The sequence below is a fragment of the Crocodylus porosus genome, unplaced genomic scaffold (assembly GCF_001723895.1).
Source record: "Crocodylus porosus isolate Cpor-Errol unplaced genomic scaffold, CroPor_comp1, whole genome shotgun sequence".
NCBI classification, from domain to species: Eukaryota; Metazoa; Chordata; order Crocodylia; family Crocodylidae; genus Crocodylus; species Crocodylus porosus.
The window spans coordinates 109,859,102-109,875,586 of NW_017728931.1; the positions used below are offsets into that span (position 1 = coordinate 109,859,102).

Genomic DNA, 16,485 nt, shown 5'->3' on the forward strand with positions numbered 1-16,485 from the left:
CGCCCCCCATCATTCATGACAGGCAATTTGCTAGTAATTTACATATCAGGTGTGATCAGCATAGAGCTTTTTCCAATCATCAGCCTGTCAACCAATCTGTGATAGTTTCTTCTCATGCATTATCTCTGTAACAAGAGCTCTGTGGATAACAACACTTACCTACCTATGGGAGGGGGCGGGGTTGACAGTAAATGTTTGCTGTGCCTGTTACATTCCCCAGTTCTTTGGCATAGGCTGAGGCGGCTGATATTTTTAGCACTAATGCCCCCCAGTTCAGCCTCTGTTATGGCTGCTGTGGAGAGAGAGAGTCATGTTAGGCAGAAGGCATGGCTGGGTGGCACCTTAAGCTAAGTACAGATGTTCAAAAAGTCCGAGGTGGAAGTGCTCTATGTATGGTGCTTTACTCAAAGCTCTCTATATTAGGCTGGGACGGAACAGAACACGTGTGCACTGTCTGGTGGCGGGGCTCAGAGCTGCCTGCAGTGGCTGAGGCCAGCAGGCTGAGAGTACTCCTGCACACCTTCCAGGAAGCTGTGAGAGGATGCCAAGCCCAGCTGCCCAGCCGAGCCTTTGGCCACCCGTAATTGGCCAGTAGGTCCCTCTCCCCAGCCCTCCCTCCCCCCCCACCAGCTGAGGGGTGGGGAGGAAAGGATCCCCTCTATGGAAACCCCTCCCCCACACACACTTGCAGGCTCTTGTCTTCATAGGGGCTGGTCCAGATCTGTGTAGCAGAGAGGCCCTGTTTCTCTCCCCCCATGGTCACAGTTCCTGGCACTGCGATAAGTGATGCAGCCTCAAGCTGCAGCTCCTGGCTGCAGCTCGGGGAACAGAGCCTCTCTGCTGCATGGACCTGGCCTGGCCTGGCCTGGCCTCCCACCAAGACACAAGCAAGCAAACTGGGGGATGGGGATCCACATGACAGAAAAGTTCCTTTTCCCCACCCTCCCACTTAGCTGCACGGCAAAGAGACATGTCCTTTTCTCTCTCTTCTCTCTGAGAGCCTGGGGGTGGTGCTAGGGTAGTTCTCACTGAGAGTAGATGAGCACCAGCTGAGACTAGTAGGCTGCCCAGCAAGGAGCCTTGGGATGCCAGTGGAATGCAACCTGCCTTGACTTGGGTTGGAATGTGGTATAGATGTTCATTAAAGCGCTCTACCCTAAAGAGATTTAGTCTGATACCATCTAGGATACAGTTTTAGATCGTTTTCTATGCGCTTACAGTGTGATAAGAATAACTTCTGCACAAGCCCTTAGAGAATAACTGATTCAGAAAGACATAAGTTTACATAGACGACATCTGACAAAGTAGGCTGTCACTTGCAAAAATGTTATGTGTCTCTAAACCAGTTAGTATCGAAAGTAGTACTCTGCCATGTCTTCCCATAAAGCTGCTGTCACACACACCTGCCTCCCAGTATTGGTGGCAGGCCCCAGAAAGCTGCTTTTTGATGTGGTGGTGGTGTAAATGAACCTCAAAGCAGGTTTGAGGCCAGCTACTGAGCCTCCCAGAAAGTTGATGGTAATTTTACTACAGGCTTCACTGAGAGTAAAACAGGACACCATGTCTGGCTGAAAATAACTCACTTTAATACTGCATACTGTATCTGTTCGAGGTATTTATAAAACAAGAAACCACATAGTTGTCTTTCTCCTGGCACTGAAATTTGAAATTAAATGGTATCTAATAGGTGACTGCATGTGTGAATTTGTTTAATGTTTAGCAATATAAAGACGCTTTTATTTTTACATATAGACCCTTTAGCATGGTTATAAATTTATCTGAATTGTATGCATTTCACTAAGATGTATAATAGCCAGTGGCTGTCTATTCTGATGAGAATAATAAGGAGTATTTATGGATGCTTGGAATAAATCTATATAAATTACCCCTGGAAGTAAGAGGATGTGATAGTGGCCAGAGGCAAGAAGGGAAAAAAATTAATTGGCAAGGCAAGCAAAGGAGGGTGGGAGAACTTTACCTCTTCCCTCAGGCCTAGAATTCAACTTCATTTTTGTCACAAGTGGTATGTATTTAAGAAGGGTGGGGGTAGAAATGCTTAAAGCTGGAAGGGCTATGAAATGGAAATTGGCTTTTCATGGAAGGTATTTCTACTTCGAGTAAACTGAAGTCACTGCTTTGTTCCTTGGAAAATAAAAGGCTGTCCTTACGTGTGAAGTATGTTCTGTTACTGTACAGTATTTATTTAATATTATCATTCATTTACCTACCTCCACTCCCAAGAGTTATATGAATATAAGTGTTTCCAGATGAGTAGCAGCAAGTACAAAATTTTAATTAATCAATGGACTTTTATCATTTTTGTCTCCCAGAATCACATTTTGATTTTTATTCATTTATTTGTTCAAAATTACACTTCAGTTTAAAACAATACATTGTGGACTGAACTGTTTGTTGCATGTACTGTTTAATTCAAGCTGCTGGCTAGTTGTGATTGGTCACCTGTGTTACAGCATTATTTCTGTAATTTGAAAGATAAAGAACCCACAGTGAGCTTAATGATCAACAAAAATTTAGGAAGAGATAGGAAGTAGGACTGGGAAGCTTTATTAAATATTAAATTTCTAACATCCAATGCAAATTTAATGATGAAATAGTTGGAGAATTTACAACAGTTAGGTTGCTGAAAATGAAGTTTATTTAATTTTCAGTGTAATTCTACAACATTCCCACTGTCTCTCATCCTTTGTTCAGTCATCCATGGTTTGTATAACTCGGATGGTAAACTCCTCAGGGAAAGGACTGTCAGTTATACTTGTATCTACTGCACTGAGTGTCTCTGCTACTATATTCATAATAGTTCAGGGGTGACCAACCTGTAGCACGGGTGGCATGGGCAGCCTCTGTGTGTGACACATGGCAGATTGGACAGGGGACAGGCAGCACATAGGACAGAGAGAAGAAAGCAGAGCATCAGATTGGGTAGGGAGTGGAAAGCAGAAGGGCAGGGGAAAAGGTATCAGAGTGGCGCTTGGGAAGTGTGGGACTGTCTGGTAGCATGCCTGCCAAGAGGGTTGGCCCCCACTGAAATAGTTGATGGCTTTTTTTTGTTGGAATGTCCTGTACCTGTTTAAGGTGCTATTGCTATATATTAGATTGCCCAAAGGGGTTTTTTATCCCTGTTTTTTTTGGCTGCCTTTCCAAGTTAGGGTGTACAAAGAGGTTAAGACTAGAAGCTGAAGCTGGAAGATGGTGAGAATTGAGGACAGAAGATGGTACCAAGGGAAAGTAATTGCCAGCTAAAGTTTCGTGAAAGCTCCGAAAGACTGTCAGACATGTTGTTATATGTGTCGGAATCCAGGAAGTTCTCTGTGGGCTATATATAGCATTCATCTGCTTAATAAGGACAGATTGCCAGGCTGAGATTTTTTTAAAATGAGTTTCAAGATATCTAGATCTTCTCCTGAGCTCCTGCAGTCACGCAATCTCAGCCCATGGCTGGAATTAAATCCTCACTGGAGAATAAAAGTGTGGGGGTAGAAGATGCAGAGCTGAACATTTCAAATCTTACATTCACTCCACAGATATTATTTTTTGCTTGGTAGAATAGGATTTAAATGGTACTCCTTACCTGGCATCATAGCAATTAAAAGGGACTTTTGTATCATATTAAACATGGAGGTACCCTGAAGTATACACAGTCATTTCAATGGTGGGTTGTGGCATCCTACATGTATCCCATTTTAAATTCTGTAACCTTTCAGTAAGCTGTTACAGATCAGTCTTGGCCATAAATGGTATGGGTGCTTAAAAGAAAAGGTTGGTGTTTAGGCATTTGGTAAAAAACCTAACATCTATGACCTGTTTGGAAGATTAGAAGTAGTGGCCACTAGAAAGGGAGATCTGTGGTTCTGTGCGTCACAAACCCATTATATTTTGGGGAGTTGCGAGGTGTCATATAGATTTTCTTGCATTTTTTTCATTGATGTGGTCTCATTGAAAAGTTACTGTTGTTCTGTATCACTTATGCTACTTTTATGACTGTATATGTTATGTTATGCTGTCTGTCTGTATCTTTATGAATTTGGACTTGGTTTAGTCTAGGGAACTAAGGGATGTGGAAATCAAGGAAAAGAGATCAGGTATAACTGCTAAATACCTCTTGCTATAGTGTACGGAGACCAGGACAATTGTCACTCCCAGTCACAGACAAAAGGGGCCACAGCTAGGATTGGAACCCAAGTTATTTTCCGCTTGTAGCAGTAAAAACAACTGCACAGTAGCAAAGACTTCTGGGAGAAATGGCCCATCAGCCAGAGGAAGGCCAGATGTCCCAGAGAGAGAAATTTCTGTAGGATTCTGAGACTCAAGCAAAATTGGGACAGTGATGATTGGGGCCTGGCTTCGACTTATTTAGGAGGCTCTCTCTGTGCTGTGCCTGATCTGATCTTCAGATTTTCTCAGGCTATGGAGGAGTCTAGGTCCCCAGTAGTCAGGGCTGGCAGAATCAGCTGGAAGGCTGATCTGTAAACACACTGACAGGACTCTCAAGGGCCTGGGTGGTTTCTGGATGAGAGGGTAAAAACTTGTCCTTTTGTTCCATCTTCAGCTTATGGTTGGTCTATCTTGTATGATTTTTTTTCTCCTATATAAATACATCCTTTATTGTTTGTCTCCTTACTAAATGTAAGGCTCCTGCCCTGCAGGAATTGTCAGCCACACTTAAATTAATCTAGGTCACACTTAAATTAAACTGGGTCAGCCACACTTAAATTAATCTAGGCCAACTGACCCCCAGCCCTTTCCTCTGATTGGTTCTGTGGCTGCTTTTAAGCAGCCAGCATCTAAACATTGCTGCCCAACCTACGGTCTCTAGTTCCTGAGCTACTCTTGTCTGGTCAATGCCACTAGTTTTCCTGTTCCAGACTCTTCTTTTGGCTTGTTCCTGGATCTTGGTTTTGCATTTCCCTATGCATCTGTTTCCTGACTTCTGACCTAAGTTTGTCTCTGTTCTTGCCTCATAGATTGTCCCTTGATTTGGTAACTAGGCTTCTGATTCCTGGATCCTGATCTTGTGTTGGTATTTTGTTCCTGACTTGTGGTTGCTGATCCCCCCTCCCCTTGTCCACCATTCCTAGTCCCACTCCCAGCTCTACCCACTAGGCTGGCCAGTCCAATGGACCATGACACTGATTGCCTGTAGGAAAGCATGATTTCTAGGCAAGTGATATTCTGGATTAGCCCATTCTACAGAAAGGGGGGCCTAAAATTTTTTTCACATCTCCCAGAAAAGCCACCAAGAGCTGGGAGAGGTTTGCTCTGTTACAGCTGTGAGGTCCGGCGTGAGGGCAGTAGAACTGAGGCTTGTGGGAATAATGAGTTATTCTAGGGCAAACCTTAGTCTGTTCCTCGGGACAAGGGAGAAACTCAGGGCCTTAGGGGTGTCCCTGCAGATGGGTTTCTGACAATTTGTATATTGTTTACCATACTTTCAGCACTGGACTATGACTCAAGACACCTAAACTAATTCCTGGCTCAGGCTAGTTTGCTGAGTTATCTTGGGCCACTTAAAGAGTTTGGTGACTTCCCTTCTCTGTGACTCACTTTTCTGTTTCTGTTTTAGAAAATGAGGATACTATTACCCTTTCTACAGCACTAAGATCTACTAATGAAGAGTGCTTTAAAGGAATTAGATATCCAGTTATGCATTTCTAGTTGATTTTTTTTTTTTGATTTCTATAACCAGGAGCTATTTCCTAGTGAGATTTCTTAATGGATTTATATATGAAAACTGGATAGACGTAGTAATTATAAGTATTTGTTTGAATATTGAGCGAAGCAATAAAATTGGCTGTATGGATTTACAAGAATGATGTAGGATCCATATTCAGATAATTAGTTTTCTAATTATCAGAGACTCTCACATAATTCTAGATAAAATAAATAAATTTGGTTTTTAATGTAATTGAGTATTTAGACTCTGATCCTTCAACTCCTTGTACCCAGGGACACAACAGAGCTCATGCAGAGCTTCACTGATATCTGTGACAGTGTAAGAAGATAGTAAACTTTGCACAAAATGGTTAAATAATTTAACAGAAAATTCATTCTAAGTTCCTCCTCTTCTTTCATTCTCAGTTGCCTCCCTGAATTCAGGGCAGATTGTAAAGTTGCTTTCTAGATCTTTACAGTGAGATCTCTGGGTCCTCAAAATGTCCTCAAGCCTGGTTAGCATTTTTCCACTTCTAAGAGCTCTTCTTGAAGCTGCAACTGATAGCTGCCCTTGGAGTCCATGTTTCTCATCCTGTTAACACAGTCATTTGGGGGTTTCACAGCCTTGTTACACATTCATTTTAGGCTGTTCCTGGAGCTCTTAACTGCTGGATTCTGCACACATTAACACCTGAAACTAGTTTTAAGCACACTTTTTAGATGGCTTAGAGTTATGCCACTACAGGGCAGGTTTATGTCTGATTTATGTTACCCAGCTTGTGTTCCATTAAAGTGTGGCCACTCCCCACAGATAAGCTGTCCAAATTGCAGTCCTCGAGTATCCCAGGATGCAGTGTCCTCTCCCCCACCCTCCTGTTCCGTGTGGACGTACGTTCCAGTCCCTGAATCCTGTTGCCCTGGGGTGGTTTTGGCACCAAGCCAACTCCCCTTCCCACCCCCTGAGGTATGACCTCTGCAGAGCCCAGGGTGCAACCTTGTGCAAACAGCCTGCAGAGCACATGCCAGCTAGCCAGGTTGCAGGGCACAAACTGATCCAGGAGTAGGCTCTACAGAGGTGGGTGGAGAACAAGGTAGGGGGCCAGATCAGGTCCCCATGAGCTGGGGCTTCATTTCTGGGGTAGGGGCAGTAGCTCCTCCAAAAGCACCTTCCCTCACTACTCTCACCTCCCAGCCAGTCTGGGAAGCAGAACCCCACCCCCCAACACAAATTCCAATCTATTAAAACACAGGACCTTCTGTAACTTATTTCCTCATTATATCTTTATAAATCTATTTTTATTCTATTTTTATCCTTCAGTATCTGACTTCCTTCATTTCACCACCTTTCCCCCATCGCATTAACTCTCTGCCTTCCAGCTCCTGTGCCCATTCTGCCCACCTACAGCAGGGAGAGAAGTCTGTCCTGGCTCACCAGTTCTGTAGCAGCAAGTCACAGCTGTGCAGGTGGTGGACAGTCAGAAAAGGTTTTTAAGGTGCGACTTATCTAAACTGTAGCTAACACTAACACCGAACATGTTTCACTTTGAGCAGCTCAAATGTTATAAGAAGGCCCAGAGACTAAGTTGTTGAACTTCAGTTTTGTACAGAGAGAATACTCAGGGCTACATTTTCCCAGGTACAGACATGTGGAAGTCTCATTTCCTTTACTTGTCTTTGAGGACCTAGCTTTCCTGTAAATATTTACTGTATTACTTTAACACCCTTGCATATAAAAACAGTTCCTGTTATACTAATCATTCCCATTCAGTCCAGAGACATACAATCTATATTTATATTCATTATTGATTAGTTTGGAAAAAAACAAAGTAGAATGGGGATAATGGGGATGGTATGGCAAAAGGGGACATTGTAATCATTTCATTTTTCATCCTGCAACATCAACATTTTCTTCAGCCTAAAAGCAATTGTTACTACAACAGTTCTGCTTGGGACCTGTCATGTAGAAAGTAGAATCCTTTATGAAATTCCAATGCACAGTGACTTCTTGCTGAGCTATGCTTTTTTCAATTAAGAAGAAATAAGATTTAAATAAAATACAAAAAGATTTTCCAGGATAAATATTGTCTACAATTTTAGTGCTTTTATAAAGATATGCTGAACCAGCTGTGTTATGTCTTTGAACACAGGTATACCCAGGGGTAATTTGCTTCTACAGCAGTTTGGAGACAGATTGAAGTGTACATGTTAAAACTTGGGAAAAGCCTTCCACTGTAAGCCTTATGTAAAGCTCTCTTTATTTACTCAGGGTAAGTCCACTTAAAGTCCCACAGCACTTTTTCTGGTCTCATAGGTGTAGGTATACACTTTGTGGTCTCAAACAGCATCACTATCTACAATGTGCCTACTGCATATGTGCAATATATGGTAACATGAGATGGAGGTGATATGGTGTAATGCTAAGGTGCAGTGGTTCATGCTTATGTCAAAATACCAAAAAGCAAGACCAATTACTTCAGCCTGGATAAATTAAATATTTATTTGGTCTTTCAATTTCTCCTTAAGACTTATTTTGCCAAAATGACTTTGTTTTGTCTTGTTAGCCCTAGCCAATTAAGTTTTGGTCTGTTGTCCTCTTCACATTGTAGGTGCCCCCCCAATGAAGAACTTGCTAAATAGGTGTTGAATTTTTCTTTCAGATGTATCAACATACATTTGAATAACTGTGTTAAACTCGGTGAAGTTAATTCAGATTTATACAGTCACTTGGCATGTCTACACATGTGCCCAACTGCACAGTTACTTTGTACATGCTTTAGCTAAAACAACTACTAAATGATTGTGCGGTAATTGCCGACACTGTGCAGTCCCAGTGCCGTATGGGTTGTTTCTGGTCCTACTGCACTGTAGCAACAAAGTACTGCACAGTAACTTGTTGCTGCTGAGTAGTAGCAGGAGCATCATGGTTAGTGGCTGCCAATGCTACGTTGCTGTAGTGACAAGTCACATTGTCATTGCTTGTCACTATGGCAATGTAACATCTCATGTAGACATGTCCATTGAGTGCAAAATTTATACAGTATGTATTCATTAACATGTTATATGTTGCGAAGGCACACTTCAGAATGTTACAACAGTTTTATTTACAGATTCATATAAATTCATTCAAATTTTGAGAATTTGCAGGAATTGTGTAGCTAGACAACTGAAACCCTGAAAGAAGATTAAGAAAAAGGTTTTTTTTAAAAAAGTGATAGCCATATGACAAATCATGGTGTGAGAAATTATAAATTTTTTTAAATTGCAAAAACAACAGTGTTTCCCATAGTCCTGTGTCTTTGCATAGAACAGTTGATAAGTTCAAATTAACTCAAAACTGGGTATACATTTGTAAATATTTCAGAGTTGGACCCAATGCTTATTTAAATCAATCAACAGATTCCTACTAGCTTCAGTGGGCCCTAGATCAGGCTGTAGCCAACCCGATTTTAGTAATGTGTTTGTAATTCAATTCTAAATCCAGCATATACTTCTTTATGATAGTGAAAGCTTTAGTTCAATACTTTTCCTCTTCCAGAGGAAAAGCATTAGTATAACTTTTCTAAGCTGCTTGTAGTGAACCTGAATGGCAACCAGGAGACACAGTTCAGCTAGTACTTCTGACCTCCGAACCAACTCTGATCTATGGAATAGAACTCTACTTTTCTAATCTTGGAAAGTTTTAAATAATGACTTGCAGAAAGTTTATATATACCTGAGAATGCTTTGGACATTTTAAGAAGTTATTTTGCATTTTCCCACCTTTTCAGAATTCTAATATAAATGAGACACTAAGAGAAATTTTTATTTGAGATTTCTTGTCATCCATTTGACATTAAGTTTCCTGCTCATTCTTTCCATTCTGCATATTGGTCACAAATGTGAATGCAGATATCTGCTCTTATCTACTTTAGATGAGACCACAGTTTATTAATGACACTTTGTAAAATGTCCCAATTAAATTATATTTAATAGTATTGGAGTATATTGGCAATATGTTTTATTACTCTCTGTCATGATGTATATGTGTAGGCTGCTTTGGGCAGAGTCTGGGCAGATCACAGCAGGGTATGTTTAGTCAAACTAGTTGAGCTGACCAGTTTTACTTTGCTGCTGGCTTTGGCCAAGGACCGACTGTTCAGGGCACTTGCCTCTGCTGCAGCCAGGCTAGTAGATAATACCTGGAGGCCACTCCAGGCTTGTTAGTGATGCAAAACAAACAAAAGAAGTTAAACAAGTAAGCTAGCACTTAGCTGTCTTCCACTGGTTCTTCCTGACTTCACCTTCTGATTCTTCACCTTCTGGTTCTTATCTTTCAGAGGCTTTGCAGAGCCTGCAGGCTTGTACAACAAAGCAAATGATCAAACAAACAGAGAAGAGCCCTGTTCTGGGCTCTCCAGGTGGCTGCTTAACCCCTGGTAACTCCAGGCATCCTGATCCCTGGCCAGGTGCGGCCCCTTGAAGCTGCTTTCAGTGTCTTTTTCCCTTCCTGCTCTAGGCTCACGTGGCTAACCCCCTCTCACTCCCCACATCTGTGTCAGCTCCCTTGCTGAGGGACTCACTACATCCCAGGACCTGGTTCCCCAGCCTCTGGTGAGTTCTCCCAGGTCTGGGGTGTGGGGCTGTTCAGACTCCCCAGAGCCCCTTATCAATATGAAATGATAAGTTACCATTTACAGTACATTCTAATAGAATTTTATAAGGGAAGTTTTCTATCTTTTAAAAAATACTATGCATCACTATTATTAATTGATTCATAGATGTTAAGGGCTGGAAGGGACCACTTGAGATCATCAGGTCCAGCCCCCCTGCGCTTGGGCAGGAAAAACTGCTGGGGTCAGATGACTCCAGCAAGGTGAGCATTCAGACATTTCTTGAAGATATCCAGAATAGGTGATTGTACCACTTCTGGTGGGAGTCTATTCCAGGCCCTGGAGATGAGCTGTAAAGTTTTTCCTTTCATCTAATCTAAAGCAGTCTTTTAGCAATTTATGACTGTTAGTCCTAGTCTGCCCCTGGGGGGCCCTGGTGAACAGACATTCTCTCAGTCCCTGATATGTGCCTTTTATATATTGATAGGCTGCTACCAAGTCCCCTCTGAATCTTTTCTTTTCCAAGGTTAACACACCATGTCTCTCACCCTCTTATCATATGGCCTTCTCTCCATACCTCTAACTATACGCATAGCCCTCCTTTGGGATCTCTCAAGCTTCTCTACATCTTTTCTGAAGTGTGGTGCCCAGAACTGGATGCAGTACTCCAGCTGTGGCTTCACCAAGGCCAAGTAAAGAGGATGACATCTTTAGTCAGTAGATGTATGCCTCTGTTTTGTTTGCTTTGCTGGCTACAGCATAGCATTGGTGGCTCATGTTCATTGTATGGTCTATCAAGACCCCCAGGTCTCTTTCGGTTCTGGTGCTGGTAAGTGTAGCACTGCCAAACCTGTAAGTATGTTGTGGGTTGTTTCTTCCCAGGTAGAACACCTTATACTTCTCAGTGTTGAACATCATCAGGTTTTGAACTGCCCACGTAGTAAGGCTGTTCAGGTCCGCCTGTATCCTCAGCCTATCATCCAGCGTAACCACAGTCCTTCATAATTTGGTATCATCTGCAAACTTTGCCAAATCATTTTTAACACCTGAGTCCAAATCATTAATGAATATGTTAAAAAGTACTGGTCCCTGAGTACTGAACTCTGATGGATGCCACTGGTCACCAAGCGCCAGACTGACTCTGTTCCATCTATTACTACTCTCTGGTGCCTGTTCCCTAGCCACTGGACCTTTGGGTTTTTGAGGTTGCAGTTCTCCAATTTGACCATGAGCACATCATGGGAGACCAAGTCAAAGGCTTTTTTGAAGTCTGAGCATATGACATCAACCTCATCTCCCTTATCCAGGTGGCGTGTTACCTGACCATAGAAGGAAATAAGGTTGGTCAGGCATGGCCTGCCCACAGTGAAGCCATGTCAGATATCTATTAGAATGTTGCCTTCTGTTAACCTATTGCTAATGGATTCTTTGATATTTTTTTCCAGGATTTTTACAGGGATTGACTATCCTGTAATGTCCTGAATCCTCCTTCCTTCCCTTCTTGTAGATAGGCATCACATTGTCCCTCTTCCAGTTTTCTGAATCCTCTCCTGAGCACCATGAGTTCTCAAATAGTTTTGCCGTGGGTTGTGTGATGACATTGGCAAATTCTTTCAGCACTCTTGGGTGCAGTTCATCTGGGCCTGCTGACTTGTAGATGTCCAGCCTCTCTAGATGTTCCCTCATGAGATCTTCACCAGCTGTTGGTGGGTGATCACCCTCACCTTGATCATCCTATATCCTGTCAAGCAAGTTAACATCTGTGGACTGGTGGAATACTGATGCAAAATAATCATTTAGGAGTTTGGATTTCTCCTGGGTGTCGGTTGACAACTGTCCCATTTCATTCAGTGGGGATCCAATGTTTCCCTTATTTTTTCTTCAACTTCCTATGTATCTGAAGAAGGACTTTTTATTATTCTTGACTTCCATTGCCAATTTGAATTTGGTTTTATCTTTTCAATTTCAGGAGGTCCACGGCTTTCCTGTTGAGACAAGGGGGTCTCCCAGTCCCTTTGCTACCTTTCCTGTAGGTCTGAATGGACTTCCTTTGTGCTCCAAGGAGTGCACCCCTGAGGAATGACTACTCATCTTGGACCCCCTTCTCTATTGAAACATGGTCACTCAGGGCTTCACCAACTAAACTCCTAAGCTTGTAGAAGTTAGTAGTCCTAAAATCAAGCATTTCAGCTCTGCTGACTGGTTTCCCTACCTTGCGATGGATGGAGAATGTGATCATCTTGTGATTATTGTCACCTCACTTTGCTTCAATCAACAAATCATTCACTAGATTGTCTCCTTTGGCCAGGACCAAATCCAGTAGTGCCTTACCCTTTGTTGGCCCATAGATTTCTTGACTCAGAGCTCATCAATACAAGTGAGGAAGCTTTGCGACTGATCAGATCTTGCTTAGTGCTCTTTCCATGAGATGTCTGGGTAGTTGAAGTCACCCATGACAGCTATGCTCTGAGAGTGTGCAGCACCTGCCAGTTCCCTACAGAACTCCTGATCAAGCTCTTCCTCTTGCTTCAGTGGTCTGTAATAAACACCTACAGTTATATCCCCTTCACCATGTTCTCCCCACATTTTTTAAGCCAGAGGTACTCAACTCACCCTTCTCTAGAGCCAATTTCCAATGTTAGGGATGTTGAACTGGTCTGTAACGTAGAGAACCACATCATTCTTCCCAACCTGGTCCCTCCTGTGCAAGGTGTAGCCCTCTGTGCCTGTAGTCCAGTCGTACGTGGAGACTCACCAGATCTCCCTTATCACTATGAGATTGTATTTTTTTATCACTTAGCAGAAGGGCCTCTTCCTTGTGTTTGTTTCCTATGCTCCTGGTATTTGTGTATAGGCAACTAAGCCTGCCGCTGGAGGCCCTAGACTTTTCAGTGTGCTGAGGAATATCCTGTCCCAAAAATCCTGATGCTTTACTGTCATTGATGATTTATTTTCTAGCCTCTTTTTATTTATTTGAAATTGTAATACATTTAGATAATGTTATATTTTTAATAATATTTAGTTGAACACTTTTATCCTAAAAACATAGGTTCTAATATTGGAAGAGAGCCAAAACTGGATTTGATGCCCCAAGAGAGATCACAGGCAACCACCTTATATAACCCCACACAAACTTTATTTTAAAACTAGTCAAAAGCAATGGGACAAACATGCATTGAAATAACTTTGGTCTTCTGATAGATTTCTTCTTCTAATTTTCAGCTGCAATTTTTGATGGTCGATCTGTACCCATTTGTTCATGTGCTGGCATTTGCACTTCATAGATTTCATAGACATTTGGGCTGGAAGGGACCCCGGAGGATCGAGTCCAGCCCCCTGCCCCAGGGGCAGGAAGTCAGCAGGGATCACAGGATCTCAGCAAGATAAGCATCCAAATGTATTTTGAAGGCATTCAAAGTGGGTGCTTGAACTGCCTCCGGCGGCAGTCTATTCCAAACCTTGGGGGCTTGGACAGTGAACAAGTTCTTTCTTATGTCCAGCCTGAATTGGTCACATTGGAGTTTGTGACCATTCGATCTTGTCATCCCTTGTGGGGGGCTCTGACGTTCCCCTAGATCCTGATGAGTACCCTTGATAAACTTCTAGGTGGCTACCAGATCACCCCTGAGCCTGCGCTTTTCCAGGCTGAATAGCCCCATTGCTCTCAGCCTGTCATCATAAGGTCTGTTTTCCTGTCCTCTGATCATGCGCGTGGCTCTTCTCTGCACCCTCTCAAACTACTCTGCATTCTGATTTCCCAGTCTTACAGTGGATGGTGAACCTAACCAGGTCATGCTGTCTCCCAGCAATGACCCATCTTTAGGTCATCTATGATGTCATCATCTTTCGTCAGCACTAAATCCAGGGTGGCTTCACCCCTGGTAGGCCCTTCCACAACCTGCGTCAGAAACAGGTTACCTACTGTTGCCAGGAAGTTAGCTGACCTTCCGGAGGTGGCCGAGTGATCCTCCCAACAGATGTCAGGGTAGTTAAAGTCACCCATGACAATCATGTCTCTAATGTTAGCCGCCTCAGTCAGTTTTCTGGAGAAAGCCAGATCACTCTCCTCTTTTTGTGTATCCTTCTCCTATTCTCCCTTGTATCCTGACCCATAGGGTCTTAAAGAACCATTCTCTGTTGTCAAATGTGACTTGCAGAGAGGGGTACTGCTCTTTCACATAGAGGGCAACACCACCTCCCTTCTTAAAATTAAGTCACTACATTTTTGCAGAAATTCTTGTTGTCCATTGCTAAATGGCTTGTGCCCTTTACTACTATATTTGCATTCTGTTTCTTTACCAAGGTCATGGAAGTTTTCCTGTAGGATATTGCAGTCCTTTTCTACTTAAATGCCACCCTACTTTGTCATAAATATCATCAGCATGGTTCTACTTCATCAGCATCTACTTGTGGTGTTCTGGTCATTAACTGAAGTGTTAAGGAAGAGTTATAGTCTTGATCTGATCTGACTTATTAGTGACAAAGATCATTTGAAGCTTGGTCTACCAGACATACTTTGAACTGAATGTAGTGGTACTGTGCTGTATGGCTTGTGAAATGAAAACTCAATAGTGTCCTTTTTTAACACGAATGTTTATGGCTATTGGATTAAGGATTTGGCAAAGGAGAATGCAGAAGCAGCTACTCATGCTACAGGGTTGGCTCCACCCCCATTCCCAGCCTTCCCTGCCCCCCTGGTGTAGGTGGACCTTGGGAGCCCATAGGGACCTTTTCTAAGCCCCCAAAGAATGAAAAAAGCCTCCTTCTTTTCTCCATGCACAAAGGCATGTCCCTTCCCTACCCATCCTCACTTACAGCTACTGTTTTCTCCTGGGGGAAACTTCAAAGCTTCTCCTGCCCACTCCAGCCAGCCTTTGCAAGGGCTGGGCTAAGCTGGCAGCAGTGGCAGTGGGCAGGGTGGTGGGCTCCCCCACCCTGTGCCTGCTCCTGAGGGGGTGGGGGAAGCTACCACCCTGCTGATTGCCACTTCTGCCACTGTCACATTTCCCAGTTGAGCCTAGTGCTTGTGCAGCGTGGCTGGAGCCTGCACGAGCAACTTTGAAACTTCCTCTGTCCCCAGTATGGGGTGGGAAGGGGAAAGGGAAGGGATGTGCTTTTGAGCATGGAGGCAAAGGGGATGGGGATTCTTCTGTGCTTTGGGGATTTAAAAAAAAAATCCTCAGAAGTTCTTGTGGTGCGGTCCAGTCCAAAGGTGGGGGCTGGAGCTGTGCCAGGGCTGTCCTGCAGGATCTGCCATGATTATATGATATTTTCCTTTAAAGTTGCTAGTATTAAATATTGTATACTGTACTAAAGAGTTTGACAGCTTTAAGTTGTACAGTTCCTCTGGTGCAGTTGGAGAGCCTGGTACTAGGTTCAGATGTCTCCTTTTACAGTGGCAAAAAGCTGCTTTTCCCATGACTTGGTCCTTCATATGAAAAGAAATTATATTCTCTAATCTTCTCTGCTTTCTTTCCTTTTCCCTTCATGCCATTTGGTACTTAACTACTCCTCTGCTCTCGTTGATCTGAACTCCATAATTTTTGTTGCTCCATGTGACAAATATAGAGTTAGGGAGTATCTCTAGTAATCATTTCTAAGTATTTATGGATCTTGCCTTTACCCTGGATTCCTAGGTGCCAACAGTACAGAATGGTGCAGGCCCATGATACAGTTTGGCTGTTGGTAAGGCTATTTCTCCCCTCCAGTGACCAACATAGGGGGGCCTGCCAATACATGCATATTAACGTGAAGCAATAAACGCATGCATATCATGCTGGAGTTTACTGCTGCCAGGTGCTACATTTACAGGGGACCTTGGGGGGGGGGTGGTGTTCAGCCTGCCAGGCTGGGACTGCTCCAACCTGTCTCAACATACTGTGGGGGGGCTGGGGCCCAAGGGTGCTTCAGTGCATAGCTAGCCAAGAATAGCAGTTGTATTTATCTTGCTGCAGAATATATTCATTTCCTGTGGCCCAAACGCATGTAGATGCTGAGATGTTTACTTCAGAGCTAATTAGCAACTCCGTAGTAAACATCTTGTACAGACAGACCAAGAAAGTGGTGGCTGTTGTACCTTCCAAAAGACTACACGGAGAATAGCAGATTTGTCATTTCTGAAGTTGCTGACCGGTAGAAAGTCTGTGTCCCTTCTCTACCAAAGAAGTCAACACAAAGAAAAAGAAATGTGTTTGTAAGATCAATTATGGGTAGAGGGGTTGTGTGC

The 16,485-nt window shown here is 43.1% G+C and overlaps 1 long non-coding RNA gene across 1 annotated transcript; it reads left to right on the forward strand.

The window, feature by feature from the left end:
- The first annotated feature begins 10,136 nt into the window (after positions 1–10,136).
- Positions 10,137–13,161, forward strand: LOC109316121. Its single transcript, XR_002102707.1, has 3 exons — positions 10,137–10,283; positions 12,258–12,260; positions 13,152–13,161. It is a non-coding gene; the product is annotated as an uncharacterized LOC109316121 (long non-coding RNA).
- The last annotated feature ends 3,324 nt before the right edge of the window (positions 13,162–16,485 follow it).